Source organism: Macaca fascicularis, chromosome 4 (genome assembly GCF_037993035.2).
Source record: "Macaca fascicularis isolate 582-1 chromosome 4, T2T-MFA8v1.1".
Taxonomy (NCBI): domain Eukaryota; kingdom Metazoa; phylum Chordata; class Mammalia; order Primates; family Cercopithecidae; genus Macaca; species Macaca fascicularis.
This window is the reverse complement of record NC_088378.1, coordinates 138306419-138322246: the sequence shown is the minus strand read 5'-3', so window position 1 is coordinate 138322246 and position 15828 is coordinate 138306419. Positions and strand designations below refer to the sequence as shown.

Here is a 15828-nt window from a genome sequence, read left to right as displayed (position 1 = left end):
GCTTGTAGTGAGCTGAGATCTGGCCACTGCACGCCAGCCTGGGTGACAGAGCAAGACTCCATCTCAAAAAAAAAAAAAAGAAAAAAGTAGAGAAAACAGCTTGGGCAACATAGGCAGACCATGTCTCTGCAAAAAATGCAAAAAATTAGCTGGGCGTGGTGGCTGGAGCTTGTAGTTCCAGCTATAGGCTGAGGTGGGAGGATCACTGGAGCCCAGGTGTTTGAGACTGCAATGAGCCGTGACTATGGCAGTGCACCCCAGTCTGGGCAACACAGTAAAACTGTCTCAAAAAATAATGAAAATAAAAATAAAAAAGCAGGCCAATCGCAGTGGCTCACGCCTGTAATCCCAGCACTTCGGGAGGCTGATGTGGACGGATCACTTGAGGCCAGGAGCTCAGGCCCAGCTTGGCCAACAAGGAGAAACCCCATCTCTATAAAAAAATACAAAAATTAACTGGACATGGTGGTGCATGCTTGTAGTCCCAGCTACTCTGGAGGCTGAGGCATGAGAATCTCTTGAATTCAGGAGGTTGAAGTTGCAGTGAGCCAAGAAGATCACGCTACTGCATTATAGTCTGGGCAACAGAGCTAGAATTTGTCTCAAAAATAAATAAATAAATAAATAAATATTTAATTAATAACCAAACCAAAACCAAACCATCATGTTGTATATGATAAATACATAAAATGTATCTGTCAATTTAAAAATAATAGGCCTGGCACGGTGGCTCATGCCTATAATCCTAGCACTTTGGAAGGCTGACGCGGGTGGATCACTTGCAGTCAGGAGTTTAAGACCAGCCTGGCCAACATAGCGAAACCCTATCTGTACTAAAAATACAAAAATTACCTGGGTGTGTAATCCCAGCACTTTGGGAGGCCGAGGTGGGCAGATCACGAGGTCAGGAGATTGAGACCATTCTGGCTAACATGGTCTCTACTAAAAAACTACAAAAAATTAGCTGGGCTTGGTGGCGGGTGCCTGTAGTTCCAGCTACTCGGGAGGCTGAGGTAGGAGAATAGCGGAGCTTGTGGTGAGCTAGACTGCGCCACTGCACTCCAGCCTGGGCGACAGAGCAAGACTCTGTCTCAAAAAAACAAACAAACAAAAAAAAAACCAAAAAACCTGGGTGTGGTGATGGGCTCCTGTAATCCAGCTACTCTGGAGGGTGAGGCAGGAAAATTGCTGGAACCTAGGAGGTGGAGGTTTCATTTACCCGAGATACCGCCACTGCATTCCAGCCTGGGTGACAGAGTGAGACTCTGTCTCTAAATAAATAAATAAATAAATAAATAAATAAATAAATAAAATAAAATAGGCCAGGTGTGGTGGCTTATGCCTGTAATCCCTGCACTTTGGGAGGCTGAGGCTCGTGGATCACCTGAGGTCAGGAGTTTAAGACCAGCCTGGCCAACATGGTGAAACTCTGTCTCTACTAAAACTACAAAAATCAGCTGGGTGTGGTGGCCCGGGCCTGTAAACCCAGCTACTCAGAAGACTGAGGCAAGAGAATCACTTACACCTGGGAGACAAAGGCCGAAGTGAGCCAAGATTGCACCACTGCACTCCAGCTTGGGCAACAAAGGAAGATTTCATTTCAAAAAAAGAAAATAATAATAATAATAATCCATAAATAAATAAAGTTTGGAAGAAATTGATGACGTTCGTTGTCTTCAGCAGAGGGCAGTATGTGGATGAGGGATGAAGTGGCAGGGAGACTGTCACACATACCCTTTTTCTTCTTTTACACTTCAAACCCTGCAGTTGTATCATGTATTCAAAAATAAAATAAATGCTTCCAGTACCAATCAAGTCCAGGAAAAAAGCCGAATTGGCCGGGTGCGGTGGCTCATGCCTGTAATCCCAGCACTTTGGGAGGCCAAGGTGGGCAGATCACCTGAGGTCGGGAGTTCGAGACCAGCCTGACCAACATGGAGAAACCCCATCTCTACTAAAAATACAAAATTAGCCGGGCGTGGTGGCACTTGTCTGTAATCCCAGCTACTCAGGAGGCTGAGACAGGAGAATCGCTTCAACCTGGGAGGCGGAGGTTGCCGTGAGCCAAGATCGCGCCATTGCACTCCAGCCTGGGCAATAAGAGTGAAACTCTGTCTCAAAAAATATATATAAAATAAAATAAAAAAGAAAAAAAAGGAAAAAGGCCGAATACGTGTACAATCTGTATGGATGTTGACATATCATATTTATTAGTTATTTACTGAAAGCCATCCACCAGGTTATGCTTTTTTATTTTTGTTTTTTTGAGATAGAGCCTTGCTCCGTCACCCAGGCTGGAGTGCAATGGTGTCATTTTGGCTCACTGCAACCTCCGCCTCCTGGGTTCAAGTGATTCTCCTGCCTCAGTCTCCCTAGTAGCTGTGATTACAGTGAGCTGAGATCACAGGTGTGTGCCACCATGCCTGGCTAATATTTATATTTTTAGTAGAGACAGGGTTTCGCCATTTTGACTAGGCTGGTTTTGAACTCTCAACCTCTAGCCTGTAGTGATCTGCCCCCAATGGCCTTCCAAAGTGCTGGGATTACAGGTGCGAGTCACCTCACTGCACCTAGCCCCAGGTTATTTTTAAAACATACTCTCGTGATTCTTCTCTGTGATGATTCTATGTTTCCAAAGTGTGAAATTTATCAGTACTGAAATTTCCTGTCTTTTTTATTTATTTATATATATTTTTGAGACGGAGTCTCACTCTGTCACCCAGGCTGGAGTACAGTGGTGTGATCTCAGATCACTGCAAGCTCCGCCTCCCAGGTTCACTCCATTCTCCTACCTCAGCCTCCAAAGTAGCTGGGACTACAGGCGCCCACCACCACGCCCGGCTAAGTTTATATATATATATATATATATATATATATTTTTTTTTTTTTTTTTTTTTTTTTTTTTTGAGATGGAGTCTTGCTCTGCCCAGGCTGGAGTGCTGTGGCGCGATCTTGGCTCACAGCAAGCTCCGCCTCCTGGGTTTATGCCATTCTCCTGCCTCAGCCTCCCGAGTAGCTGGGACTACAGGTGCCTGCCACCACGTCCAGCTAATTTTTTGCATTTTTAGTAGAGACGGGGTTTCATCTTGTTAGCCAGGATGGTCTTGATCTCCTGACCTCATGATCCACCCGCCTCGGCCTCCCAAAGTGCTAGGATTACAGGCGTGAGCCACCGCGCCCGGCTAGTTTTTATATTTTTAGTAGAGACGGGGTTTCACCGTGTTAGCCAGGATGGTCTCGATCTCTTGATTACAGGCGTGAGCCACCACGCCCAGCCTTTTTTTTTTTTTTTTTTTTTTTTTTTTGATATAGAGTCTTGCTCTGTTGTTCAGGCTGGAGTGCAGTAGCAGTATCTCAGCTCACTGCAACCTCTGCCCCCCAGGCTCAAGCAATTCTCCTGCCCCAGCCTCCCAAGTAGCTGGGATTACAGGTGCCTGCCACCACATCCAGCTAATTTTTGTATTTTAGTAGAGACGGGGTTTTGCCATGTTGGCCAGGCTGATCTAGAACTCCTGACCTCAGGTGATCCGCCCAGGATGGCCTCCCAAAGTCCTGGGATTACAGGCATGAGCCACCGTGCCGGACCTGTGTTACTTATTTTAAAAAGAGGGCAAATTGGCCAGGCGTGGTGGCTCACGTCTGTAATCCCAGCACTTTGGGAGGCCGAGGTGGGCAGATCACAAGGTCAGGAGATCGAGACCATCCTGCCTAATACAGTGAAACCCTGTCTCTACTAAAAATACAAAAAATTAGCCGGGCGAGGTGGCAGATGCCTGTAGTCTCAGCTACTCGGGAGGCTGAGGCATGAGAATGGTGTGAACCTGGGAGGCGGAGCCTGTAGTGAGCTGAGATTGCACCAATGCACTCCAGCCTGGGCAACAGAGCGAGACTCTGTCTCAAAAAAAAAAAAAAAAAAAAGAGGGTAAATTATTAGTGTTGGTGTGGTATAATGTGAAATATATTTGATCTTTGTTCCCGTTCCCTTCACAGAACTCCTAACACTTGGAATTTCCAGAGTGATGAGTGTCTTTTATTTTTTTTGAGATGGAGTCTTGCTCTTGTCACCCAGGTTGGAGTGCAATGGCATGATCTCGGCTCACTGCAACCTTCACCTCCCAGGCTGAAGCAATTGTCCTGCTTCAGCCTCCCGAGTAGCTGGGATTACAGATGTGTGCCCCCACACCAGGCTAATTTTTGTAGTTTTAGTAGAGATGGGCTTTCATCATATTGGCCAGGCTGGTCTCGAACTCCTGATCTCGTGATCTGCCTGCCTCAGCCTCCTAAAGTGCTGGGATTACAGGTGTAACCCACCTCGCCCGGCTGCTGTTTTATTTTTTAACTTTTTTTTTTTTTTTTTTTTTTTTTTGAGACGGAGTCTCGCTCTGTCGCCCAGGCTGGAGTGCAGTGGCCGGATCTCAGCTCACTGCAAGCTCTGCCTCCCGGGTTCACGCCATTCTCCTGCCTCAGCCTCCCGAGTAGCTGGGACTACAGGCGCCCACAACTGCGCCCGGCTAATTTTTTGTATTTTTAGTAGAGACGGGGTTTCACCGTGGTCTCGATCTCCTGACCTTGTGATCCGCCCGCCTCGGCCTCCCAAAGTGCTGGGATTACAGGCGTGAGCCACCGCGCCCGGCCACTTTTTTTTTTTTTTTCACTCGAATAGAAACAGGCAAATTACTATGTTGTCAGACTGGTTTTGAACCCTTGGGCTCAAGTGATCCTCCTGCCTCTGCTTCCCAAAGTGTTGGGCCCCAGTGCCAGGCCAGGAATGTCTTTTATTATTCATAATGAGCTCTTTCGGATCACACCAGAGTTTATGCTAATGAGATGAGTTAGGGTGAGGCCCCTAAGTAGCCTCAGGATGGGGCTGGTCACCAGAAAGACCAAGGTATTAAAGGAGTAGATTTGGAATTTTCAGCCTCACCCACCAACTTCCAGGAAAAGTAGTGGTGTTTGAAGGTTAAGCTTTATAAAAACTCCTTTTTTGGCCAGGCACGGTGGCTCACACCTGTAATCCCAGCACTTTGGAGGCTGAGGCGGTTGAATCACGAGGTCAGTAGTTTGAGACCAGCCTGGCCAACATAGTGAAACCCCTGTCTCTACTAAAAATACAAAAATTAGCTGGGCGTGGTGGCGCACCCCTGTAGTCCCAGCTACTCGGGAGGCTGAGGCAGGAGAATCACTTGAACCCAAGAGGCAGAGGTTGCGATGAGCCGAGATCAGGCCACTGCACTCCAGCCTGGGCAACAGAGTGCAACTGCCTCTCAAAAGAAGAAAAAAAAAAAGAACTGATGGGCTGGCAGGGTACTGACACTTGGAGGTGCTGGGAGGGTGGTTCCCAGATGGGCCCTGGAAGCGCCAAGTCTCTTCCTCCCCAAAGCTCACTCTATGCATCTTTTAAATCTAGCTATTCATCTATATCTTTTATAATGTCCTTTATAATTAAGTGATAAATGTAAGTGTTTCCCTGAGTTCTGTTAGCAATCCTAGCAAATTATGAAGCCAAGGAGGGGGTTGTGGGAACCCTGATTTATAGCGGGTTTGTCAGAAGCACAGATCACAGCCTTGGTCTTGGAATTAGCATCTAAAGTGGGGGGCAGTCTTTTGGGACTCAGCCCTCCACCTGTGGAATCTGATACCATCTCCAGGTAGCTAGTGTCTGAACTGAATCGAATAGGACACTCAGTGTTTGCTGGATAACTGCTTGGTGTATGGGGGAAAAGTCCCACACATCTGGTCACAAGTGTTTTGTGTTGTGTGAGCAGACAGGGAGGGTCTTCAGGGATTATAGAAATTTAATCATCCTGAGCAATTGGCTTGTTTTACAACCTCCTGCCCTGCAGCCTCTTTTTTCCTAAACCCTGTGTTGAATGCAGTCACCTGGTTGGTTAAAACTGGCTCCTGGCAGACCCCAGCAACTTGTAGATAAACCCGAGTGAAAGTTCCTCATTACCATGCTGAAGTCTCCATCCCGGGAGGAGCTGCGGCTTCATTCTCATAGTGTGTGACCTGTGTGCGGGCGTGATGATTCACTGTGTTTCCACAACTGGCACCCGTCCTCTACATGCAATGAGGCACCCTCTCCCCTCCCCATCGCCCCCTAAAATCCTCCTGTCACTTCTTTCCGGGGGACACTGCTTTGGAGAATCCTACCAGTGCTATTCTTACTTGTGACGAGTAATTGAACTCCTATTAATTAAAACCTGCCTTGTGGAGAGTCATTTGTTATTTGCCAGGCAAACAAACCCCAGTTTTTTTCAGGTAACAAGAGTATGGTGGAAGAAAACAGTTTATGTCAGGCACCGTGGTGCATGCCTGTAATCCCAGCACTTTGGGAGGCTGAGGCAGGTGGGAGGAACACTTGAGCCCAGGTGTTGGAGACCAGCCTGGACAACATAGTGAGACACCCCTAACTCCACCCCCTTAAAAAAAAAAAAAAAACAGAGGTAATCCCAGCACTTTGGGAGGCTGAGGTGGGCGGATCATCTGAGGTCAAGAGTTGGAGACCAGCCTGGGCAACATGGTGAAACCCTGTCTCTATTCAAAATGTAAACAAATTAGCCAAGCATGGTGTAGGCGCCTATAATCCTAGCTGCTCAGAAGGCTGAGGCAGGAGAATTGCTTGAACCCAGGAGGTGGAGGTTGCAGTGAGCCAAGATCCTGCCATTGCACTCCAGCCTGGGTGACAGATTGAAACTCAGTGTCAAAAAAAACAAAAAACAAAAAAACAAAAAAAAGAGGCCAGCCGTGGTGGCTCACACCTGTAATCCTAGCACTTTAGAAGGCTGAAGCAGGTAAATCACCTGAGGTCAGGAGTTCGAAACCAGCCTGGCCAACATTGTGAAACCCCATCTCTATTAAAAATACAAAAATTAGCCGGCTGGGGTGGCACGGGCCTGTAATCCCAGCTACTCGGGAGGCTGAGGCAAGAATTGCTTGAACCTAGGAGGTAGAGGTTGCTCTGAGTTGAGATCCTGCCACTGCATTCCAGCCTGGGTGACAGGGTGGTACTCTGTCTCAAAAAAAAAAAAAAAAAGTTTGTTTACAGTTGTATAAGGAAGTAGTGAGTCTGTGAGGTTTGTTGAGGCTCAGAAATTAATACCCCAAAATATGCTGACATGCTGAACTGAAGAAGAAACTTCAAGGTTTCTCTGACCTCTCTTCTCAACCGGCTCTCCCACAAGCCAGGATGAGTTGTTCTCTGAAGTTCCTTTATCTGCTTCAAGTCCAGACATATCACAAATAACAATTGTTTTCTCTTCCCCTCCCTATGAGATCAGGAATGGAATCACACCTGAGCAGGTCCTTTCCCAAGACAGTCTGTCTTTCAGGCTCATTGAAATTCCACAGAGAACTATTCAAAAATTAATCTCTATCTCTGGGCCCATTTATTCTCCCTAGTAATCCCCTAGGGCCCCTCAATAGAATTCCTACTCCCTATCCCATAACCTGTTTTGCCAGGATGGTAAATAAGCTCCTGAACTCTGTTGTGGATTGGTTAATCACTCTGTGGTTCTCTCTGTGTACACATTAATCCATTTATATGCCTCTTCTCCAATGCATCTTTTTTTTTTTTTCTAGACTCTCACTCTGTCAACAAGGCTGGAGTGCAATGGCACAATCTCAGCTCACTGCAACCTCCACCTCCTGGGCTCAAATGATTCTCCTGTCTCAGCCTCCCAAGTAACTGGGATTACAAGCACACGCCACTGCGCCCAGCTAATTTTTGTATTTTCACCATGTTTCCAGGCTGGTTTTGAACTCCTGACCTCAGGTGATCCACCCGACTTGACCTCCCAAAGTGCTGGAATTACAGGTGTGAGCCACCGTGCCCAGCCTGCATCTGTCTTTGAGAGTTGATTTTCCAGCCAACCTTCAGAGGGTGAAAGGGAAGTTTTCCTTTGGCCCAGACAGATTCATTATAGCTATTCTACGTAGTTTTCTACTTAAGTATTTCATAATTTCAAAAGAGAAGAAGAGAAGGGAGAAAACTGTTTTACGCTTTCAGTGTGAAGGCCTGGCACTTTTAAGGAATAACAGCTTCTGTGGCCAGACTTTCAGTGTCAGTGCAGACTTTCCCTGGAGAAGTCCAGCCAGATGGGCAGACTGGGCAGATGCTTATACTGATTAGCTAGATTTAGCTAATGGGCAGAGCCGTCACAATGCACTGGTTGAAATGGTGCAAAAAAAAGTAATGTATGGCCTTTTTTTTTTTTTTTTTTTGGTACAGGATCTGGCTCTGTTGCCCATGCTGGAATACAGTGGCTTGATCTTGGCTCACTGTAACCTCCATTTCCTGGACTCATGCCATCCTCTCACTTCAGCCTTCTGAGAAGCTGGGACTACAGGAATGCACCACCACACCCAGCTAATTTTTGTATTTTTTGTAGAGATGGGGTTTCACCATGTTAACTAGGCTGGTCTTTTTTTTTTTTTTTTTTTTTTTTTTGAGACGGAGTCTCGCTCTGTCGCCCAGGCTGGAGTGCAGTGGCCGGATCTCAGCTCACTGCAAGCTCCGCCTCCCGGGTTCACGCCATTCTCCGGCCTCAGCCTCCCGAGTAGCTGGGACTACAGGCGCCCGCCACCTCGCCCGGCTAGTTTTTTGTATTTCTTAATAGAGACGGGGTTTCACCGTGTTAGCCAAGATGGTTTCGATCTCCTGACCTCGTGATCCGCCCGTCTCGGCCTCCCAAAGTGCTGGGATTACAGGCTTGAGCCACCGCACCCGGCCTACTAGGCTGGTCTTGTAACCGCCCAGTATGTTTACTTTGCCTGCTGCCTAGACAGATTTCTCAAGACAGAGGAATTGCAATAGAGAAAGAGTAATTCACGCAGAGCCTGCTGTGTGGGGGACTGGAGTTTTATTATTACTCAAATCAGTCTGCCTGATAATTCGGGGAGCAGAGTTTGTTTTTTGTTGTTGTTGTTTTGTTCTGTTTTTTGAGACGGAGTCTCTCTCTGTCGCCCAGGCTGGAGTGCAATGGCAAAATCTTGGCTCACTGCAACCTTCACCTCCCAGGTTCAAGTGATTCTCCTGCCTCAGCCTCAGTAGCTGGGATTACAGGCCTGTGCCACCATGCCCGGCTGATTTTTGTATTTTTAGAGACGGGGTTTCACCATGTTGGCCAGGCTGATCTTGAACTCCTGACTTCAGGTGATCCACCTGCCTCAGCCTCCCAAAGTGCTGAGATTACAGGCACGAGCCACCTCGCCCAGCCTGGGGAGCAGAGTTTTTAAGCACAGCTTGGTGGGCCAGGGGAAGCCAGTGAGCCAGCAGTGCTGATTGGTCAGAGATGAAATCATAGGGAGTCTAAACTGTCTTCTTGTGCTGAGTCAGTTCCTGGGTGGGGGCCATAAGATCAGATGAGCCAGTTAATCAATCTGGGTGGGGCCAGCTGATCCATCAAGTGCAGGGTCTGCAAAATGTCTCAAGCACTGATCTAAGGAGATGTTTAGGGAGGGTCAGAATTTTGTAGCCTTCATCTGCATGACTCCTAAACCATAATTTCTTTCTTTCTGTTTTTTTTTTCTTGAGACAGAGTTTTGCTCTTGTTGTCCAGGCTGGAGTGCAATGGTGCAATCTCAGCTTACTGCAAAATTTCTGCCTCTGGGGTTCAAGCGATTCTCCTGTCTCAGCCTACTGAGTAGCTGGGATTACAGGCACATGCCACCACGCCCAGCTACTTTTTGTATCTTTAGTAGAGATGGGGTTTCATGATATTGGTCAGGCTGGTCTCAACTCCTCAGGTGATCCGCCCGCCTCTGCCTCCTAAAGTGCTGGGATTACAGGCGTGAGCCACTGCACCCGGCCATAAGTGTTTCTTATATTGAATTTGCAACTTGTATAAAAATGAACCAAGACATTGTGAAGTACAGTCACTGTTTTTTTTTTCCTTTTGTGACTAATTTTTCTTAAGGAGCAGTGATCAGGGAAAGGAAGATGCTTCCCTAGAACTCCTCTAGAGGGCATATCTTCCTAGATCTTTGACATTGATTTTCGGAGTGGTAATGGATCTTACACAAGGAGTGGCCATCCCCTAGGAGGCCTGTCCACGCAGATGGAGGGTGTGGTGGTGCTGAGTGATGTCACCCTGGCAGCTTGGACTGGAGACCCTAGAGGGAGGTCTTCATGTCCAAAGGCAGGGATCTGGAAGAAGGGGAATTTATGTGCCCTTTTTTTTTTCTTTTTTTTTTTCTTTTAAGACAGGATCTTACTCTGTCACCCAGGCTGAAGTACAGTGGTGTAATCATTACTCACTGCAGCCTCGACCTCCCAGGCTCAGGTGATCCTCCCACTTCAGCCTCCCGAGTAGCTGGGACTACACCTATGTGCCACCACGCCTGGCTAATTTTTTGTGTTTTTTGTAGAGACAGGGTTTCCCCATGTTGGCCAGGCTGGTCTTGAACTCCTGGGCTCAAGCAATCCATCTGCTTTAGCCTCCCAAAGTGCTGGGACTACAGGCATGAGCTACTGTGCCTGGTCTAGATGGAGTTTTACTCTTGTTGAGTTGGAGTTTTTTTTGAGATGGAGTTTTACTCTTGTTGCCCAGGCTGGAGTCCAGTGACACAATCTCGGCTCACCGCAACCTCTGCCTCCCAGGTTCTAGCAATTCTCCTGTCTCAGCCTCCTGAGTAGCTGGGATTACAGGCATGTACCACCACGTCTGGGTAATTTTGTATTTTTAGTAGAGACGGGGTTTCTCCATGCTGGTCAGGCCAGTCTCGAACTGCCCACCTCAGGTGATCTGCCAGCCTCAGCCTCCCAAAATGCTGGGATTTCAGATTACAGGCATGAGCCACTGCGCCTGGAGTTTTTTTTTGTTTGTTTTTTTGTTTTTTTTTTTTTTTAGGCGGAGTTTTGCTCTTGTTGCCCAGGCTGGAGTGGAATGGTGTGATCTTGGCTCACTGCAACCTCTGCCTCCTGGGTTCAAGCAATTCTCCTGCATCAGCCTCCCAAGTAGCAGGGATTACAGGTGCCCACCACCACGCCCAGCCAATTTTTGTATTTTTAGTAGATATGGCGTTTCACCATTTTGGCCAGGCTGGTCTTGAACTCCTGACCTCAGGTGATCCACCTGCCTCGGCCTCTCAAAGTGCTGAGATTACAGGTGTGAGCCACCACGCTGGGCCTAGACTCCCATTTTTATTTAACATCTTCCATTTCTCATCAAAGAAATGATAATAAAATATAGAAAAGCACAATTCTTTATTTTAACGCCACCTCTAGCTCACTTAAATGACCAATTATTTCCAAGTCTGGATCTGAAAATTTCTATTATGAGAGACTCTCCAGGACCTTCATTCAGTTCTGCGTGTAGTCGTGACATTGTGTGACATTGGCACATGGTTGGAAATAACACTTGTGTAGCAGTTTGAGATGAAATATAGGCGATGCCTGGCTTCTGAAAGTGCCTGCAGGCCTGATGTTATACAAGCATTCTCAGCCCAACTTGCCTCCCCTCCTATTTCTATCTCTGCCTTTAGCTGGATATTTGAATAGTTCAGGGGAAGAAAGGGGTAAAGATGAGATGGCAAAAGACACCCCAGCCTCTGGGCCCAGGGTTCATGTCTGTAATCCCAGCACTTTGGGAGGCTGAGGTGGGTGGATCGCTGAGGTCAGGAGTTTGAGACTAGCCCGGACAACATGGCAAAACCCCGTCTCTATAAAAAATACAAAATTTAGCTGGGCATGGGGTGCAGGCCTGTAGTCCCAGCTATTTGGGGGGGCTGAAGCAGGAGAATAGCTTGAACGTGAAAGGTGGAGTCTGCAGTGAGCCGAGATTGCGCCACTGCACTCCAGCCTGGGTGACAAAGTGAGACCCTGGCTAAAAACAAACACACAGAAAAATATGTCATGTGTTTTTGAAAGCAAATGTGCTATAATACTGCTTTGATCTGAATGTCCCCCAAAATTCATATGTTGATATTTAATCTCAGCTTTGGTGGTATTAAGAGGTGAGGTTGTTTGGGAAGTAATTAAGTCATGAGGACTCCACTCTCATGAATGAATTAGTGCCTTATTCATTGAGGGAAAGGGCTGGAGGGAAGGGCTGGAGGGGACTAGCTTTGGCCCTTTTTTGTCCTTCCACCATGTAAGGAACACAGCATCTCCTCCGGAGATCATCTCCTCTGGAGGATGCAGCAACAAGGCTCTATGTGAAGAAGAAACCAGGTCCCTCACCAGACACTATATCTGCTGGCACCTTGATCTTTCACTTCCCAACCCTTCAGCTCTGTAAGAAACACATTTCTGTTGTTTATTAATTACTCTGTCACAGGTATTTTGTTATAGTAGCACAGACAAATAATGTTTTATTTTATGTTTACAACCCATAAGGAGGAAAATTCTGGATTTGGAATCTATCTTGGCAAGATAATATACAGATATGATTATAAGAAAATCAGTGAGGTTATAAACAGTAGCTTACCAACATAGGTTGGTATACAAATACAACTTCACATAACAAATATAGTTGACTTGAAGTAAACAAACACAATTTACTATAGCATTCTGACAAATGTAGTTTCCTATAACAAATAATCAAAGCCGTAAGATTCAGGTTACAGTTTTCAGAGTTAGTAGTAGTCAGTTACTGCCAGATGTAGTGGCTCGAACTTGTAATCCCAGCACTTTGGGAGGCCGAGGCAGGAGGACTGTCTGAGCCCAGGAGTTTGAGACCAGCCTGAGCAACATGGTGAGACCCTGTCTCTATTTTATTTTATTAAAAGTTTTAAAATATTGGCCGGGAGCAGTGCTCACGCTTGTAATCTCAGCACTTTGGGAGGCTGAGGCAGGCAGATCACTTGAGATCAGGAGTTCCAGACCATCCTAGCCAACATGGTGAAACCTCGTCTCTACTAAAAATACAAAAATTAGCCTGGCATGGTGGTGCGCACCTGTAATCCCAGCCACTTGGGAGACTGAGTCAGAGAGTCGTTTGAACCTGGGAGGCAGAGGATGCAGTGAGCCCAGATTGCACCAGTGCACTCCAGCCTGGGTGATAGAGTGAGACCCTGTCTTTAAATAAATAAATAAATAAAATATTATTTAAAAAAAGAAGTAGCCTATCTCAGAGGCTATGTGACTTTATCACAGTTTTAAAAATGTAATGGTAAGCCAGGCGTGGTGGCTCACGCCTATAATCCCAGCACTTTGGGAGGTTAAGGCGGGCAGATCACGAGGTCAGGAGTTCGAGACCAGCCTGGCCAATACAGTAAAACCCCGTTTCCACCAAAAATACCAGATTTAGGTGGGCATGGTGGCGGATGTCTGTAATCCCAGCTACTCAGGAGGCTGAGGCAGGAGAATCGCTTGAACCCAGGAGGCGGAGGTTGACAGAGCAAGACTCCGTTTCCAAAAAATAAAAAAATTTAAAAAATTGAATGGTAGTTACCTTTACTAGAGACTGAGCATACATAAAAGTAATCTTAAATAACTTTTTTGCCTTTGGCCAAATGTTGGTTCATTGTGATCTGGAGTCTACCATGACTATAACTGTATCTGTACCTATATGAATATCTGTACCTGTATCTATACCTACATGAGACTTCATCAAAGTTCTCATCTTGCAATGTTTCCTGTTAAATATCATCATGACTACTTGTAACCTATTTGAATCAAGGCTGAGTTACAGCCTTTTAAGTCTTCGAATAATTTATTTATTTATTTTTGAGATGGAGTTTTGCCCTCATTGCCCAGGCTGGAGTGCAATGGCACGATCTTGGCTCACCACAACATCCGCCTCATGGGTTCAAGCAATTCTGCCTCAGCCTCCTGAGTAGCTGGAATTACAGGCACACGCCACAATGCCTGGCTAATTTTTTTGTATTTTTAGTAGAGATGGGTGCCACCATGTTGGCCAGCCTGGTCTGGAACTCCTGACCTCAAGTGGTCCTCCTACCTTGGCCTCCCAAAGTGCTGGGATTAGAGGCATGATCCACCATGCCTGGCTTTTTTTTTTTTTTTTTTTTTTTTAAGAGCACAAATCCATGTTTATTTATTGACTTTTCTTTTTTCTTTTTTTTTTTTTTTTGAGACTCAGCCTCGCTCTGTCGCCCAGGCTAGAGTGCAGTGGCACAATCTCAGCTCACTGCAACCTCCGCCTCCTGGGTTCATGCAGTTCTCTGCCTTAGCCTCCCAAGTAGCTGGGATTACAGGTGCCCGCCACCACACCCAGCATTTTTGTATTTTTAGTAGAGACGGGGTTTCACCATTTTGGTCAGGCTGGTCTTGAACTCCTGACCTTGTGATTTACCCGCCTCAGCCTCCCAAAGTGCCGGGACGACAGGAGTGAGCCACTGCACCCAGCCTATTGACTTTTCATTTGTTTAAATCCTTTTTTTTTTTTTTGAGACGGAGTCTCACTCTGTCGCCCAAGCTGGAGTGCAGTGGCCAGATCTCCGCTCACTGCAAGCTCCGCCTCCCGGGTTTGCGCAATTTTCCTGCCTCAGCCTCCCGAGCAGCTGGGACTACAGGCGCCCGCCACCTCGCCCGGCTTATTTTTTTTCGTATTTTTAGTAGAGACGGGGTTTCACCATGTTAGCCAGGATGGTCTCCATCTCCTGACCTCGTGATCCGCCCGTCTCGGCCTCCCAAAGTGCTGGGATTACAGGCTTGAGCCACCGCGCCCGGCCTAGTTTAAATCCTTGAGGGGTACAGCATTGCTCGGATTCTGTGTCCAATAGCCTTAGTGGGAAGATTGCTTCGGAATTTGGCACCAACCATGCCACTGTTTCCGTGGGCCTGAGTTACCTTTCCCCAGATTACTCTGGTTTTGTTTGATTTGCTGCCAGGAGTCACTGTGTTGTTCTTTGCTTTGTATACATAAGTGCATCTCTTGCCCCATTAGAATTCTGTTTCATCTCGGGCATAAACACCTTCAATTTTAAGAAGAGCTATGTGCTCCCTCTGGTTCTGGAGACCCCACTTATAGCCGCCAAAAATGGCCTTGGACCACAACCTTCCAGACATAGTTCCTTTTAGAAGTCCTTTTCCCAGCAGGCCTCCACAGGAGTCAAGATGGTAGGAAGAGCTTTTTTTTTTATTATTATTTTTTATTTTTTATTTTTTACCCACCATGCCTGGGTAATTTTTTGTGGGTTTGTTGTTGTTGTTGTTGTTGTTGTTGTTTTGAGACAGAGTCTCGCTCTGTCGCCCAGGCTGGAGTACACTGGTGCTCTCTGGGCTCACTGCAAGCTCCGCCTCCCGGGTTCACGCCATTCTCCTGCCTCAGCCTCCCGAGTAGCTGGGACTACAGGTGCCCATCACCACGCCCAGCTAATTTTTTGTATTTTTGGTAGAGACGGGGTTCACCATGTTGGCCAGGCTGGTCTCAAACTCCTGACCTCAGGTGATCTGCCCGCCTCAGCCTCCCAAAGTGCTGGGATTACAGGTGTGAGCCACAGTGCCAGGCCAAGCCTGTGGTTCTTCTATTCTCAACAAATGGCATGGTTTGACGGGGAAGGGCATACTCCTTTCTTCCGGGCTTTCCCTGAAATGTGGATACATTACTTCCATTTGTGCTCTATTGGCCAGAGCACCATCCATTGCCATACCTAGTCCCAAGACAGGCTGGGAATTGAGGTCTTCTTTGGTGGCCCTGTGTCTTGCAAAAAACTGGAGGGTTCATTAAGAAGAAAAGATTGGAGAAACAATACTGGGAGGGAAACTAACAGCCTCTATCAAAGGCTCAGTGTCACTATCAATATTATGCTCAGCTGTGAGAGGCTGGACCAAGGTTGAGTGCCTGAGCCACAGCACCCTGTGTGGGCAGGACACCCCTGGGCAGGCCTGTAGCACTTGAGGTGGCCCAGCAGGAAACCCTGCCC

General features: G+C 46.9%; 1 pseudogene; it reads right to left on the bottom strand.

The window, feature by feature from the left end:
* Positions 1 to 14538: 14538 nt before the first annotated feature.
* Positions 14539 to 15064, bottom strand: LOC141410122 (large ribosomal subunit protein eL33 pseudogene; annotated as a pseudogene).
* Between the last annotated feature and the right edge of the window lie 764 nt (positions 15065 to 15828).